This window comes from Euprymna scolopes, chromosome 46 (genome assembly GCF_053919585.1).
Source record: "Euprymna scolopes isolate OS-2025 chromosome 46, ASM5391958v1, whole genome shotgun sequence".
Classification (NCBI taxonomy): domain Eukaryota; kingdom Metazoa; phylum Mollusca; class Cephalopoda; order Sepiida; family Sepiolidae; genus Euprymna; species Euprymna scolopes.
Genome location: NC_136527.1, coordinates 37,085,934 through 37,099,823, shown reverse-complemented (window position 1 = coordinate 37,099,823; position 13,890 = coordinate 37,085,934). Strand labels below are relative to the sequence as shown.

General features: G+C 34.2%; 1 long non-coding RNA gene across 1 annotated transcript; it reads left to right on the top strand.

Annotated features, from left to right (window-relative positions):
- Nucleotides 1-830: 830 nt before the first annotated feature.
- On the top strand, nt 831-13,668 carry LOC145271439 (uncharacterized). Its single transcript, XR_013865876.1, has 2 exons — nt 831-883; nt 10,804-13,668. It is a non-coding gene; the product is annotated as an uncharacterized LOC145271439 (long non-coding RNA).
- Nucleotides 13,669-13,890: the final 222 nt, after the last annotated feature.

Below are 13,890 nucleotides of genomic sequence, written 5' to 3'. Positions count from 1 at the left end.
TTTAAGATGCACTGCGACCCTCTCGTTTTACGAAATAAAATATGGAAGCCTGTAAGTAACAAAATGAACTGGTTGACTGGAACATTCATTTCTGCAGTTGCGTTCTAAAATTAAATAAAATCAGTTAAAAACTTACCGAGTTATGACGAAAATTACTTATTTTTCCTTATTATTTAAGTTTTCGATACTTTGGAACGATTTAAATTATTTATATGAAAGAGCATTTTTTCCTGAATGCTAGTTGAGAATAATTATTCCTTTTTCCAATGTGGTGCCTCCAAATGGGCAGCGGCATGGGTTTACACACGGATTATTCGAAAATGTTGTCAAATAACAAATATATAACAAATAAATATTATCATATATTCCTATTAAATGAAATTACAGTAGTAAATATTAGTTTTTAAAAAATCGTTCTCCGCATTAATTGATGACGTCACAAGATCATGTGTACATTCTGGAAAAGTTCACATAAAAATGGTAGTGCAACGAATTAGAGAATTAATAAAGACGAAATTTGTAATATGTTCTGTTCTCTCTCATGTAAATATTAAAATGTTAAATAAAATAATACTAATTTTATCCGTGATATTCACCAAATAGATCGGCTCTATTTCGAAATGGTTTCTTTTTTTATTTTTCCTCTTCAATTTTGTTTTCTGCGAACTTGCTCTTCCGTTCGTCATCTTGAATGTTAACTTGAGCTTGTAAAGTCAATCACATTTGAAAAATCGTTTCCTTTATAAAAGCAGATAAAGTTAATCGAAAGCAGATTATAAAACAAAAACGTAAGTATTATTGCTGCATTAATTTAGTATCGATTTTTGAGCTTGTAAAATCTTTTCCTTTATAAAAGCAGATAAAGTTAATCGAAAACAAAAACGTAAGTATTACTACATGGATTTCGTATCAAAATACGTTAAAAATGTAACTACAGACAAAAAAGCGAATAATCCTAATGAAAATGTTGATTTATTGTTGAAATTTTTTTCGCTGTTGATTGTTTTTTTTTTTTTTTTTTCAATACTGACTTAAACATAAAAACAACTCCTTTATCGTTTACAAAAGAAAAAAATAATTTTATAAATTTTAAATATTTTAAACTAATGTTGTTTTTCGCCGTCGATTTTATAAATTTTAAATGTTTTTAAAGTAAAAAAAAAAAGTTCGGCGCATGTATATGGGTGTTATCTTTTATTTTTGTATATTTTATTTAAGTTTTAATAAATTGATCCACATTTTTGGAAGCATCGACATTTTCAGCCGAAATTATAAAATTTAGCTTTTTGACATTCAATTGTTGTTTTCTGATTTCTTTAATTAAATGTTTGTATTCTCATCGAATGGTTTCAATATGAGGGATCGATGTATTAGAAACTGTGTACACACGTAAGTATATAGATAAGAGTTTTCTTGTTAATTTATTTGGAAATGCAGTTATCAAATTTTCTGTTTATTTGTTTAAAGAATGCTGATAATTATAGAAACTTATTATGCTATATTTTTAATTTTTCTCAAAAATACATTCAACAAACCTTACAAATAACTTTGACTGAATTAAAAAAATAATTATGATTCTTAAACAAATTACAATATTACGGTTCGGAATTTTTTAGATGAGGAATGATTCTTTGTATTATTTAGATTATTTAGACTACTGTTCTCATCTTGAGTGTTATTTATTGTGCAAACATTGTAAAAATAACATTAAGATAAGAACAATAGTCCAAATAATCCAAATGAACAAAACAGAATATGTTTTTCTTCTTTACATGTATTTTTTACATGTCGAAAACTTGATTTTGTTTTTTTTTCTTGGAACAATGGAAATTCCATATTTACTTACCGGATTGTGATAGTACACTTTAACTTTAATTCTGTTTTGAAAAGTGAAGACGACATAAAATGAAACTATTTTGCATTTTGGAAGACATTAACTGTTATAGATGAAAAGATTGATGATATTATGTGCTTAAAAGGGTCAGTCATGTAACTAAAAGAAAGGCTAAAATTATGACCTTCACCTTCACCGAGATGCGCGACTTGACACACACACAAAAAACAGCCTCTTAATCACCTGCTAACGCACGCGTCACTGTAACGTCCAATGACAACAACAACAACAACCTTCTCACTCGATCTGCCTTTTATACCACTATCTCAATCCCTCCTCCTGACAACCTCAAGACTTCCGCTTATAAAAACCCAAGTTTTGTTGTCGCGCATGCCTACACAAGGCACAAACACATGGGCGTTTGTTTTGTTGGTAAGTACTACTCCCCCCCCCCTGATCTGATGATCACATAGAGTGCACTCCAGGGGTGGCCTCTTAGTTCGTTGGCTTCTGCGAAGGGCGGTATTTACAATCTCGGATTCAGGTTCTGGTTCTGATCCTGCCTGATCAGACGAGCTACAACTACCACTCTCTTGCTCGATGACCTCACTCATCAGCAGCTCATTATCTGATTATTCATTGCTCTCTGTAATTGTGGGATCTACTTCACTAGCTGGGAAAAGATCGCGCACATGGCGTGGGGTTCCATCAACAAGGACCGACTGCTGGCTGACCACTCCAGATATTCGTCCTTGCTTGAACTTGGTGGTGCACTGGTTTCCAGGGGGTCTAACCCAAACTAGATCCCCTACCTTGTATTTGTCATGACTCTCCTTGTCGATTGGCTGGACAGTGTCAATGCCCTTTATCCTAACACGGTATTTGTGTATGGCATTGTCCGGTGCTGTTGTTAGTGTCTTCCCATCCTTTAGTGTGATGTCATACCAATACGTGGCCTCCGTAATGGTGCATTGCTTTCTGGCAGCAATTCTCTTGATGCTGCAATGGCTCCTCTCAGCAATGCCATTCCCTGATGGCACATGGGCACATCGCAGTCGTAGTCGGATACCCCACTCATTCAACAACTGCCGATCTTGTTGGCTACAAAAAGCAGCATCGTCCATCAATATCTCTTCCGGCGCACCTTGCTCAGAAAAGATAGATGACAGTTGGCGGACAACATTTGCTGAGTCCTGCCTGGTCATTTGCCGCCACACCGCAAAATGAGTTGGTCCACAGTCGATAAGGGTTAGAAAGGGCTTACCACTGTAATGGGTAATATCCATCACTAATCGTTGCTACACATGCTCAACCTTCTGCCATTGCTCAGGTGCAGGATCGATAGACTGGCACGCCTCACAGTGCTTGATGATCTGCCTGACATCTGCCCTTGTCACTGCCGGGTCCACATGCCTCACAAAATACAGAGTTCTTTTGATACCTGGATGTCCACTCTGCACATGAATTCTTTGTATTTGGCATGAGCTAATCGCGCCAACTGCGCAAGATCGAGCAGCGAACTCCACGCCTGTCTTCACAGCTTCATACCATTTGTGAGGCACGTGGGTTAGTTGGTCTGCACGATTACAGTGTGATGCCATGAGCGTTACACTCACCGACAGGTCATACTCTGATACCAGACTCTTAAGGGTGTTTATCCTCCGCCGGATTAACATCTCACTGGCTGCCTTAGTGCGGACTCTTGTTCGTCCCGAAAGAGTGTCGGACACCCAGTGGTAGACGCAGAGAGAATCCGTGTACAAGTGCAACACACCATTCTCCACGGGCAGGGTCCTCCTTGTTAACTCTCTCTAGGGTTTCTGTTGTCATCAGAGTTGGAAGAGCATCATCAGATACATCATCCCAACCTGTAGTTACTAAACTTGCTCTGTGTTTGATGACGCCCACAGCTGCTCGGAGCCAGTCACACATTGGTAAGTGACCAATAAGTTTCCCACACAAGGAAAAAATAGTCCGTCGTGTAATAACATCAGGGATGTTTGGAATCTCACTGCCATGCCTCCATTGTAAGGTACCGTCTTTCCCGCAAACGTCACATCCTAATACCTGTGCTCCATCCCTCAGACGTTCGGGATCCTTGCACTCCAACCCGAATTGAGCTAACTTTTCTCTGACGTGCGACACAGATTGTATATCTTCATTGACGTACACATCGTCAATATAGGCCGATGTTGCGTCCTCAGTCGTTTTTTCCTGGGACAACACTGCATTTACGATGGTCTTCATGATTTGCGGTGCCACATTCAGCCCAAAGCCAAGTCGACTAAGGCAGTATCTCTGACCCCGGAACCACACTGTCTGGAACGGCCACAATGTCTCATCATCTTGCACCTGCAAATAAGCCTTCCGCAAGTCTACTATAGACACATTGGAGCCCTTCTGGCGCCATTTTCTCAGCTTGCTGGCGCACACGTCAGCATCAGCAGTGTACGTCTCAATGTATCTATTGAGTTCATGATAGTCCAGCACCGGACAAACTTTTGATTTGTTATGCTGAACTACCGCCATTAAGGGAATCAGACCCTTGGGTGGTCCCAGCTTGTTGGGGTAGGGGATCAGCCATCCATCCTGGATCCATGCCTCAAGTTCCTTCTCGTATTCATTATGGGCCTTGTCGGGTATCGAGTACTCTACAATGCTATTCTTGAGTTTGGTTGGCGCCCTTCCTTCTGTCCACTTCCACGATGCAGTCCATGGTTTTTGGTGAGGGTCGTAGTCCACCTTAAAATCAGGCCGATCAATGTGAACTGCAGCACACACTGAGGTTTCCAAAAATCGCACAGTCCCATTTCTTCCGATAACAACTTCCCCCCAGTGCCTTAATAGCATCATATCCCAACAGTACATCGAATCCCAGCAAATCCCCTCGCATCACCAGCACATTAATGTCTGCGGCCACACCAGAGTCTGTGTGGACTTTGACAGTTCCGGTTCCACAGCAAGCTTACGTATTGTCACCTATTATTGTTACTTTGATGTTCTGCTTTGTCCAGTTTCGACACAACTTGGCACTCATGATGGTGTGTGAGCACCCGGAGTCGAGAAGAGCTGAACAAGTCACTTGGTCCACGTACACATTTATTGTCGGTTGCGCCTCAATTAAATCTTGTCCGGGGAACAGGGCGGCGCTGCCGTCCTGCCCCCTGATGGATTTCCCGCACAATTTTGGGATAAATGTCCATAACTACCACATTGGAAACAGCGCGGGCGCCCCCGCCCCTTGTTAGTACAACTTCTTGCGAAATGGCCTCGCTGGCCGTAGCAGAAAATCTCTCATTGGTCATGGGTCTCAAACTGGGACTCTTTTCAGCATTAGTCTAGGCTGCCAGCGCCATCATTACAACCGGTTCCCTCAGGTCCTCCTCATCTCTAATAATGGGTCGAGCGTGTTCTAACAAATGTTCCATGAGGGTTACAGATACGCTGGTGGAAGCCCTCAACAGTTGCTTAACATGGGTGGGAAGGCCGGCCACAAACGCATACGCCAGTGTTTGCTCTGACACTCCATTGCCAAATAGAACTGCAAGTTTCTTCAGCTCCGCGAAGAAGACGTCCACGGTTTCTCCTGGCATGAGCTTCCTAGAGGAAAATGTTTCGTAGGCTGTGCAGGGATCCATGGCAAATGCCTTGTATAAAGCATTTTTTATACAGGTAACATCAGCCTTCTCCACGGCACTAAGTTGCTGATATACAATTAGGGCGCCTCCAGCCAATCTCAGGGGAATTATGGTATGCACCCCCTTTACTTCACAGTGGTTGCAGGTCAGCTCAACCCTTTCGACCCAGTCGACAACAGAAGTGGATCCGTCGAATTCGGGTATCAGTTTTAAATCAAACTTTGCTCCAGCCATAGTTGTCCAGGAAAAGAGACAAAACGAAATAGCCAAAATAGCTTATGACCTTCACCTTCACCGAGGTGCATGACTTGACACAAAAAAAAACAGCCTCTTAATCACCTGCTAATGCACGCGTCACTGTAACGTCCAATGACAACAACAACCTTCTCACTCGATCTGCCTTTTATACCACTATCTCAATCCCTCCTCCTGACAACCTCGAGACTTCCGCTTATAAAAACCCAAGTTTTGTTGTCGCACATGCCTACACAAAGCACAAACACGTGGGCGTTTGTTTTATTGGTAAGTACTACAAAAATGGCTAAATACCAGTAGGTGGTTTTATTGTTGTTGGTCACTTGTGCGATGCAGACTGTCGCTATTTCTATGCAAATGAAATGGGAGCGTGTTGGAAGTACAAAAACCAGAAAGGAAAAGAGTTACCATTGTTTTACTGGTTTATTTGGTAAGCTAGAAAGGAAGTTAACTTCTAGCAACAATCAGCACAGCTTATAAACCAAATATTCAAAATCTCAAACCGTGAGGTGTTGGTGCTGCTGCTATAGAACTAATAGTTTCCATCCAGTTTTGAGGTTCTGCTTTTGTATAAAAATAACTGAATACTTTCAATTATCACCAATAAAATGTAAATGTGATTAATCCCTTACTGTTATTGGTAGGGTTTATGCGTCAATAGTAGAGCACCTGACGATTATCACCAATAAAATGTAAATGTGATTAATCCCTTACTGGTATTGGTAGGGTGTATGCGTCAATAGTAGAGCACCTGACAAAGTCACTGTGATCTTTGTTTCGAATCTCACTGATTAGTTTTAGAGATGAGAGTAACATTACAGCATTTTTTATGTGGATACAAAAGTATTTATTCCAGTAATTTCCAACAACGTACTTCACTGTCTTTCAAAATGTCACTCCAGCATCTGCCAGAAATACCTTTCATGCATCTTTTTTTCATCAGCCTTTCACCTTTTTAGACCATGCAGCACATATTCTCTTGCATTTTCTGTATCATGCACGTTATATTGCAAGAACGTGTTCGTGGATAGTTGAATTATATATGCAGCATTTAAATAATATTTGGGTATTATATATCTTGTCTCTTTCATAATTTATTTTAGCTGGTAAGATCCTTCTAGAATGTTGTTTTATCAAGAGATTTTGAAAGTTGTTTTAAAAAACAGATTATTTTAGTTTTTCAGTAAGTGTGATTAATTATAAATTTTGCTTGGATTGTATGTTTCATTGTTAATTCTTCTTGTTATTTATTACTACTGTTACTCCCCCTTTGCTATTGTTATGGACTTTTATTTTTCGTCTGGTTATGATTCAAGGTAGCCTTGTGTCCATGGAAATTAAGTAAGGAGCCGTTATCCCCCTCTTGTTATTTGTATGAATTTTTGCTTTCTTTCAACTATGAGTAAAATCACCTGTGTATCTATCTTTTAGATCCCTAGCCATGTGTTTGTTATGAAATTTGGATACGTTTCAAATATTACCTATAATGATCATCTGGGAGGATGTAAGCAAGTAAACTTTTAATCCTCTTCCTCATCTTGAAATCAAAGAGGATAAATCCTTGTGATTGTCACAAGGAGGAGAACAAAGAAAGGAGTGAAAATTAAGGATATGTAATAAAAATGCAAATTCTCCTTGCCATGCGGTTGGTCAATCATCTTCCATCAAGTTACTCACTGAATGTCATGGAAGCTGCATGATTGATCCTATTGTTAGGAGGCAAGTGTTGATTCCTTTTATATTTCACCTTAACCATCTCCCAAATTATGTGATTAAAGCAAGAAAATACATTAAGACGGTTTTAATTAAAATACATGCCTACTTTTACAAATCTTTAAAATTGACATCAATTATATGTATTGGTGGTGAGTCCTAGAGTGATATGATCACTATTAAAATGGACCAATATTCTATAAGATATAATATTGATATTCTTAACCAATTCAAAAGCACATAGATTAGCTACTATGAATGAGGAAGGCTTGATTATCTACTCTTGCAGGTTTTGAGTGTCAGTATATTCATAAACATACTTTGCTTCTGTTTACTTAAAAGTTGTCATGTCGATGAATTTTATTTATATTAAGCTTAGTTGCACGTTGTTTACGGTTTTCTTTGATTCTTCCAAACTGATGTCTTCCACCTTATTTATATATATATATATATTTGTCTGGTAGTTTTTATGCATTTTTATTCTCATAAAATTTATATGCTAATTAACATGTCGCAGAATAGATCTTATAATCTTATTAATATTAAATTTACTCATATATATTATTAATATTTCATTTCTTTTATATATATGTTTCTACATTTTGTTATTGCAGAAGTGGTATTTTCCACTACGCATTGTACAGCTGTCCTGCTTTTAAATCTCTACATTGTAGGCAGCTGATTTTCGATTTAACAATTGTATCGTGTTTTCATCCTTATATATGTGAATTATATATATTTGAATTATATACATTTGAATTATATATATTTGAATTATATTTGAATTATATATATTTGAATTATATTTATTTGAATTATATTTATTTGAATTATATTTATTTGAATTATATATATTTGAATTTTATATATTTGAATTATATATATTTGAATTTTATATATTTGAATTATATTTATTTGAATTATATTTATTTGAATTATATATATTTTAATTATATTTAGATGTCAGCTAATACAAGTGCCAGATCTGCGATTAGTTAATTTTTATTTTCAGGAATTTATAGTGCATTCGTTTATTTTACATTTTTTTACTCAAACTTTCCTTAGACCTTATATACACATACATATACTATGATTGTCTGCTACGATCCATGGTGCTATTGTTAGAGTACTTGGTAAAGTCCAGTAGTAAGTTACATGCTCCTGAATGTTGACGTTTCAATCATCAGTGAGATTGAAAATAGAATTTTACTTTCCAATTCATGTGATTCTACGTAGGGTTACCATCATTAAAAGACTCTCATAACACCCTAAATATTTCTTGATATCTTTTATGGCAGAATATGAATGGAAAACGGAAATAATGGAATGAAGTAAGAATTATAGATGAAGAAGAACAATGAAGAGTAAAATGACTTAAAGAACAACATCGAATAATCTGGTGATGATCGACTACTAAGAATACATAGTATAGTGTTTAACATGATATGGGAACTATTAAGTATTAGTTAATAGATTATATATATACATATATTAATAAGAAGTAAAAGTGTTTATATATATATATATATATATAGAGAGAGAGAGAGAGAGAGAGAGAGAGAGATCATATATCCCATTATCTATTTGTCTGTCTGGCACCAAATTAATTTAAATTAAGTTTCAAATTTCAATTTAACAATTGTAGTTATCGATTACAAAAGAGAATTTAACTATATAAATATCAACATTTTATAAGGATAAAAATCCTTATATCTTGAATTCTCTTTTCCAATTGGAAACTTTTTTTAGAAGTTGCCTGTGAAAGTGCTAAATCTATGATAGGTTAAAAAAATTTTCAGGAATTTAAACTGCATTTTATATGTTTACCCTTTTTCCTTAAATAAATTGGAACCATTAATTATTTTCAAAATTATAAGATATATGTACATATAATAATAATTAGTAAAAAATATCTATACACCCATATATATTTAAACTGCATTTTTTATTTTTACTCTTTTTCCTTAAATAAATTGGAACCATTAATTATTTTCAAAATTATAAGATATATGTACATATAATAATAATTAGTAAAAAATATCTATACACCCATATATATTTAAACTGCATTTTTTATTTTTACTCTTTTTCCTTAAATAAATTGGAACCATTAATTATTTTCAAAATTATAAGATATATGTACATATAATAATAATTAGTAAAAAATATCTATTCACCCATATATATTTAAACTGCATTTTTTATTTCTGCATTTTTTACTCCAAACAAATACATTTATAATATGTAGTGTTAAATAGTGATAACATCTATATTTTATATACACATACATATATAATATTTAGTGTTAAATAGTGATAACATCTATATTTTATATACACATACATATATAATATGTAGTGTTAAATAGTGATAACATCTATATTTTATATACACATACATATATAATATGTAATAATAAATAGTGATAACATCTATATTTTATATGCACATACATATATAATATTTAGTGTTAAATAGTGATAACATCTATATTTTATATGCACATACATATATAATATTAGGGTTAAATAGTGATAACATCTATATTTTATATACACATACATATATAATATTTAGTGTTAAATAGTGATAACATCTATATTTTATATACACATACATATATAATATGTAGTGTTAAATAGCGATAACATCTATATTTTATATACACATACATATATAATATTTAGTGTTAAATAGTGATAACATCTATATATTATATACACATACATATATAATATGTAGTGTTAAATAGCGATAACATCTATATTTTATATACACATACATATATAACATTTAGTGTTAAATAATGATAACATCTGAAACAAAATAGTTCCTTACATTGTTAGAGTACTTTGTAAAATCTAATTGTAAGTGACATACTCCTGAACATTGAAGTTTAAATCCTCAGTAAGATTGAAAATAGAATTTAAAATTACTTACGATTTTTACCCAGTCATTGCTAAGAACACGAGAACATACTAATCTCATGAACGAAATAAAGGGTTTCATTCAGAATTTTGTATAGATTTTTAAGTTCAAGAAAAATGTTCCCAAGTTTGAAAAAATGCATCTGAATAAGATCTGAGGTAAATGTTGTAAAATGACAGTCAAGATGAGAACAGTATTCTGAAGAATCCAAATAGTATTTATAATCAATCCTCATCCCTTAAATCGAGAACAGTTAATAATTTTAGTAAAACATTTGACAAAAAGAGAACGAACTAATTCTGTTCACAAATTATTATTTCAAAAAGTAATTTCGAATTTCATTAATAATCAATGTTTTGGATATTTTTAATAAAAATCAACATAATTCAATTTAACCACATGTAATGAATTTTTTCAAATTTATTTTATTTCCAGATTTGCAACAGTAAAACAAATCCATTAATGGATAAGAAGGACCTTTCTTCATTGATGATTTAAAAAGTTATAAATAATTATATATTTCTTCATATAAATTTTCTAAAGTTGAAACTTATCAGTGTGCCTATCATATGCCATTGCATATACTTTTTATGGAATCAGCTGCAAGCAAACATGGGGGACAAACAATATTCTTGTGAAGTATGTGGTTTTTCTTTTGCACGGAAGTTACATTTGTTGAGGCATATGGTAACACATACGGGAGAGAAACCATATTCTTGTGAAGTATGTGGGTCTTCTTTTGCATGGAAGTCAAGTTTGTTGACTCATATAAAAACACATACAGGAGAGAAACCACATTCATGTGAAGTATGTAGTTCTTCTTTTTCACGGAAGTCAGGTTTGTTGAATCATGTGAAAACACATACGGGAGACAAACCACATTGTTGTGAAGTATGTGGTTCTTATTTTTCACAGAAGTCAACTTTGTTGCGTCATATGAATACACATACAGGAGACAGACCACATTTTTGTGAAGTGTGTGGTTCTTCTTTTGCACGGAAGTCACATTTGTTGGGTCATATTAAAATACATACGGGAGAGAAACCACACTCTTGTGAAGTATGTAGTTCTTCTTTTGCACAGAAGTCAACTTTATTGATCCATATGCAAACACATACAGGAGACAAACCACATTGTTGTGAAGTATGTGGTTCTTCTTTTGCACACAAGTCAACTTTGTCGTATCATATGAAAACACATTCGGGAGAGAAACCATATTCTTGTGGAGTGTGCGGTTATTCTTTTGCACGGAAGTCAGATTTGTTGCGCCATATGAAAACACATAGGAAGAGATAGCACATCCTTGTGAAGTATGTAGTTCTTCTGTTGAACAAAAGTCAAATTTGTTGAAAGTCAGATTAGCATAATCATATAAAAACATACGGGAGAGAAACACCAATATTTTTTTTAAGAATGTGGCTCTTCTTTTGAAGGGGAGTCAAATTTGTTGACTCATATAAAAACATACAGGAGGGACGGTTTGAATCTTTAAAATATCTCTCAGTTGGAGGAATTAAACTAATGGAAGAACGGTTGGTATCTGGTAGAATGCTCCATCCCCAGGAAAAACAAAGTGATACAAAATAAAAACAAAAGAGAAAAACCACATTCTTGTGAAATATCTGGTTTCTTTAGTCCAATGTCAGTTTTTTGCACAGTAATCAACTTTGTGGAGTCATATCAAAATACATACAGAAGACAAATCTGAGTCATATAAAAACACACATGGGACACAAAGTCAATTTGACACATACAGTTTACAATATATGATAATCTTCTAAAATTCAAAACACAAAATGGTATACTAACCTTACGAAACGAGATAGCAGGAAAACCTCTATCACAAAACCATTGACTTTTTCGGAAATATGATAGAATCACAAAATAAGTCTGCTACAGAAATCACCACCAAAAATTGTTAAAAATACTCCAGAAGTTCCATTACAAAAAATTGTGAAAAATGGGCCAAACAATATTATTACAGGTATTTTCTGTATTTATTCACCTGTGACTTTATAAATAAGGAAGACTTTAAAGATGATTGTTTCACTATGATCTGAACAAAGTTATAATGACGGTTCACGATCAAATTTTCATAAACAATGAAGATGAGTTGATGGCAGCAATGACAAGTGCCCTTTGTTCCATCAAATGTTGATGACCAATGAAGAATGCATGATAATCTGTAAACTGTTGAATATTGAATGCTTCAGTAAGATACACTATCCACTATGTCTATAAACCGGATCTATTAAACCTTACATTATGATATGGAACAAGATGGAGAATGAAGCATCCTTAGACGTTCATGTCTTCAATAATACTGGGTAAAACATTTTGAGAGGAAACTAACGAAATACCAACATCTTATGTACGACATAGAAAAGAAACTGGAATATTTTAACAACTCTGTTCTAGTCATTTTAAGAGCACCTGAAATTAGTTTAAAGATTTTTAAAAACTACCTGAAAAATATACCTGCCAACGAAGTGCAAGTAAGATTCATTTCGATTATCTATTAGGATGCGCCATTACCTGCTTATATTCAAAAATATACAGAAGACAAATGAACTTTAATAGGACATGCTAATATCTATGTATCTCATATAGAGCAAAGGTGAACCACAGGTAGGGAGCCCCTTTATTTCTGAGAACTTCGAGTGAAGTAAATTAAAATAAAAAAGACAGAAGTATATGAAATTTACTAACTGATCTAATGAAAAATCTTAAGAAATATTCAGACAGAATGCCTAGCAGACCAAACTTTAGCAATGACGTGATAACAAGGATAATAACTATCCTTAAATGTTCCTCGGATATGAATTCATATCATAAATATAATCAACTATAAATACCAGGAAGATCTCTTCAAACTAACTAAAGTATATTGTTAAACTAACAATTTCTCAGGTAGATTCAACACTCTCTTGTTAAAACGTTCAAATACACAACCAGACACTGCTGTCAAAACTGTTGACTCCATAACTGTGCATTCTTTTCTCAAATCTTCCGACTCAGCAATCCCTCAAGTTGATTGCACGTTTTCTTTTTGTCATATGTTTTACTAAAATGTATGAAGCACGCGTTCTTCTATAATTTACTCTATTCGCTTCAGGTCTGTTATTATTCACCTGTCTTATTTGCATAGAAATGGCGACATTCTACATCGCTTTTCTGACCGTTATCCATAAACTAAAATGATAAAATTAAGAAAGAACATTCAACTTTTATGCCGTAGTCATGTCTTGACTTTTATAAATTTAATACACTTCAATAAAGCGTCTATTTTATGTCTAAATATCTATGGTTTTAGCCTTTTATCATTGTCGTCTTCATAAAAAATGTTTATTGCACAACGTTTTTAACTACAAGGAACGTTCAATATGTAATGACCTTGAACCACTTCCGTTTGTCTGATCTAGTAGAAATGTTACATATGCAATGATTTATATCTCTACGTGTTATGTGTCAAATTACAACTCTGAACTAATATTAAATTCCAATATGTTACGAAATCTCTAG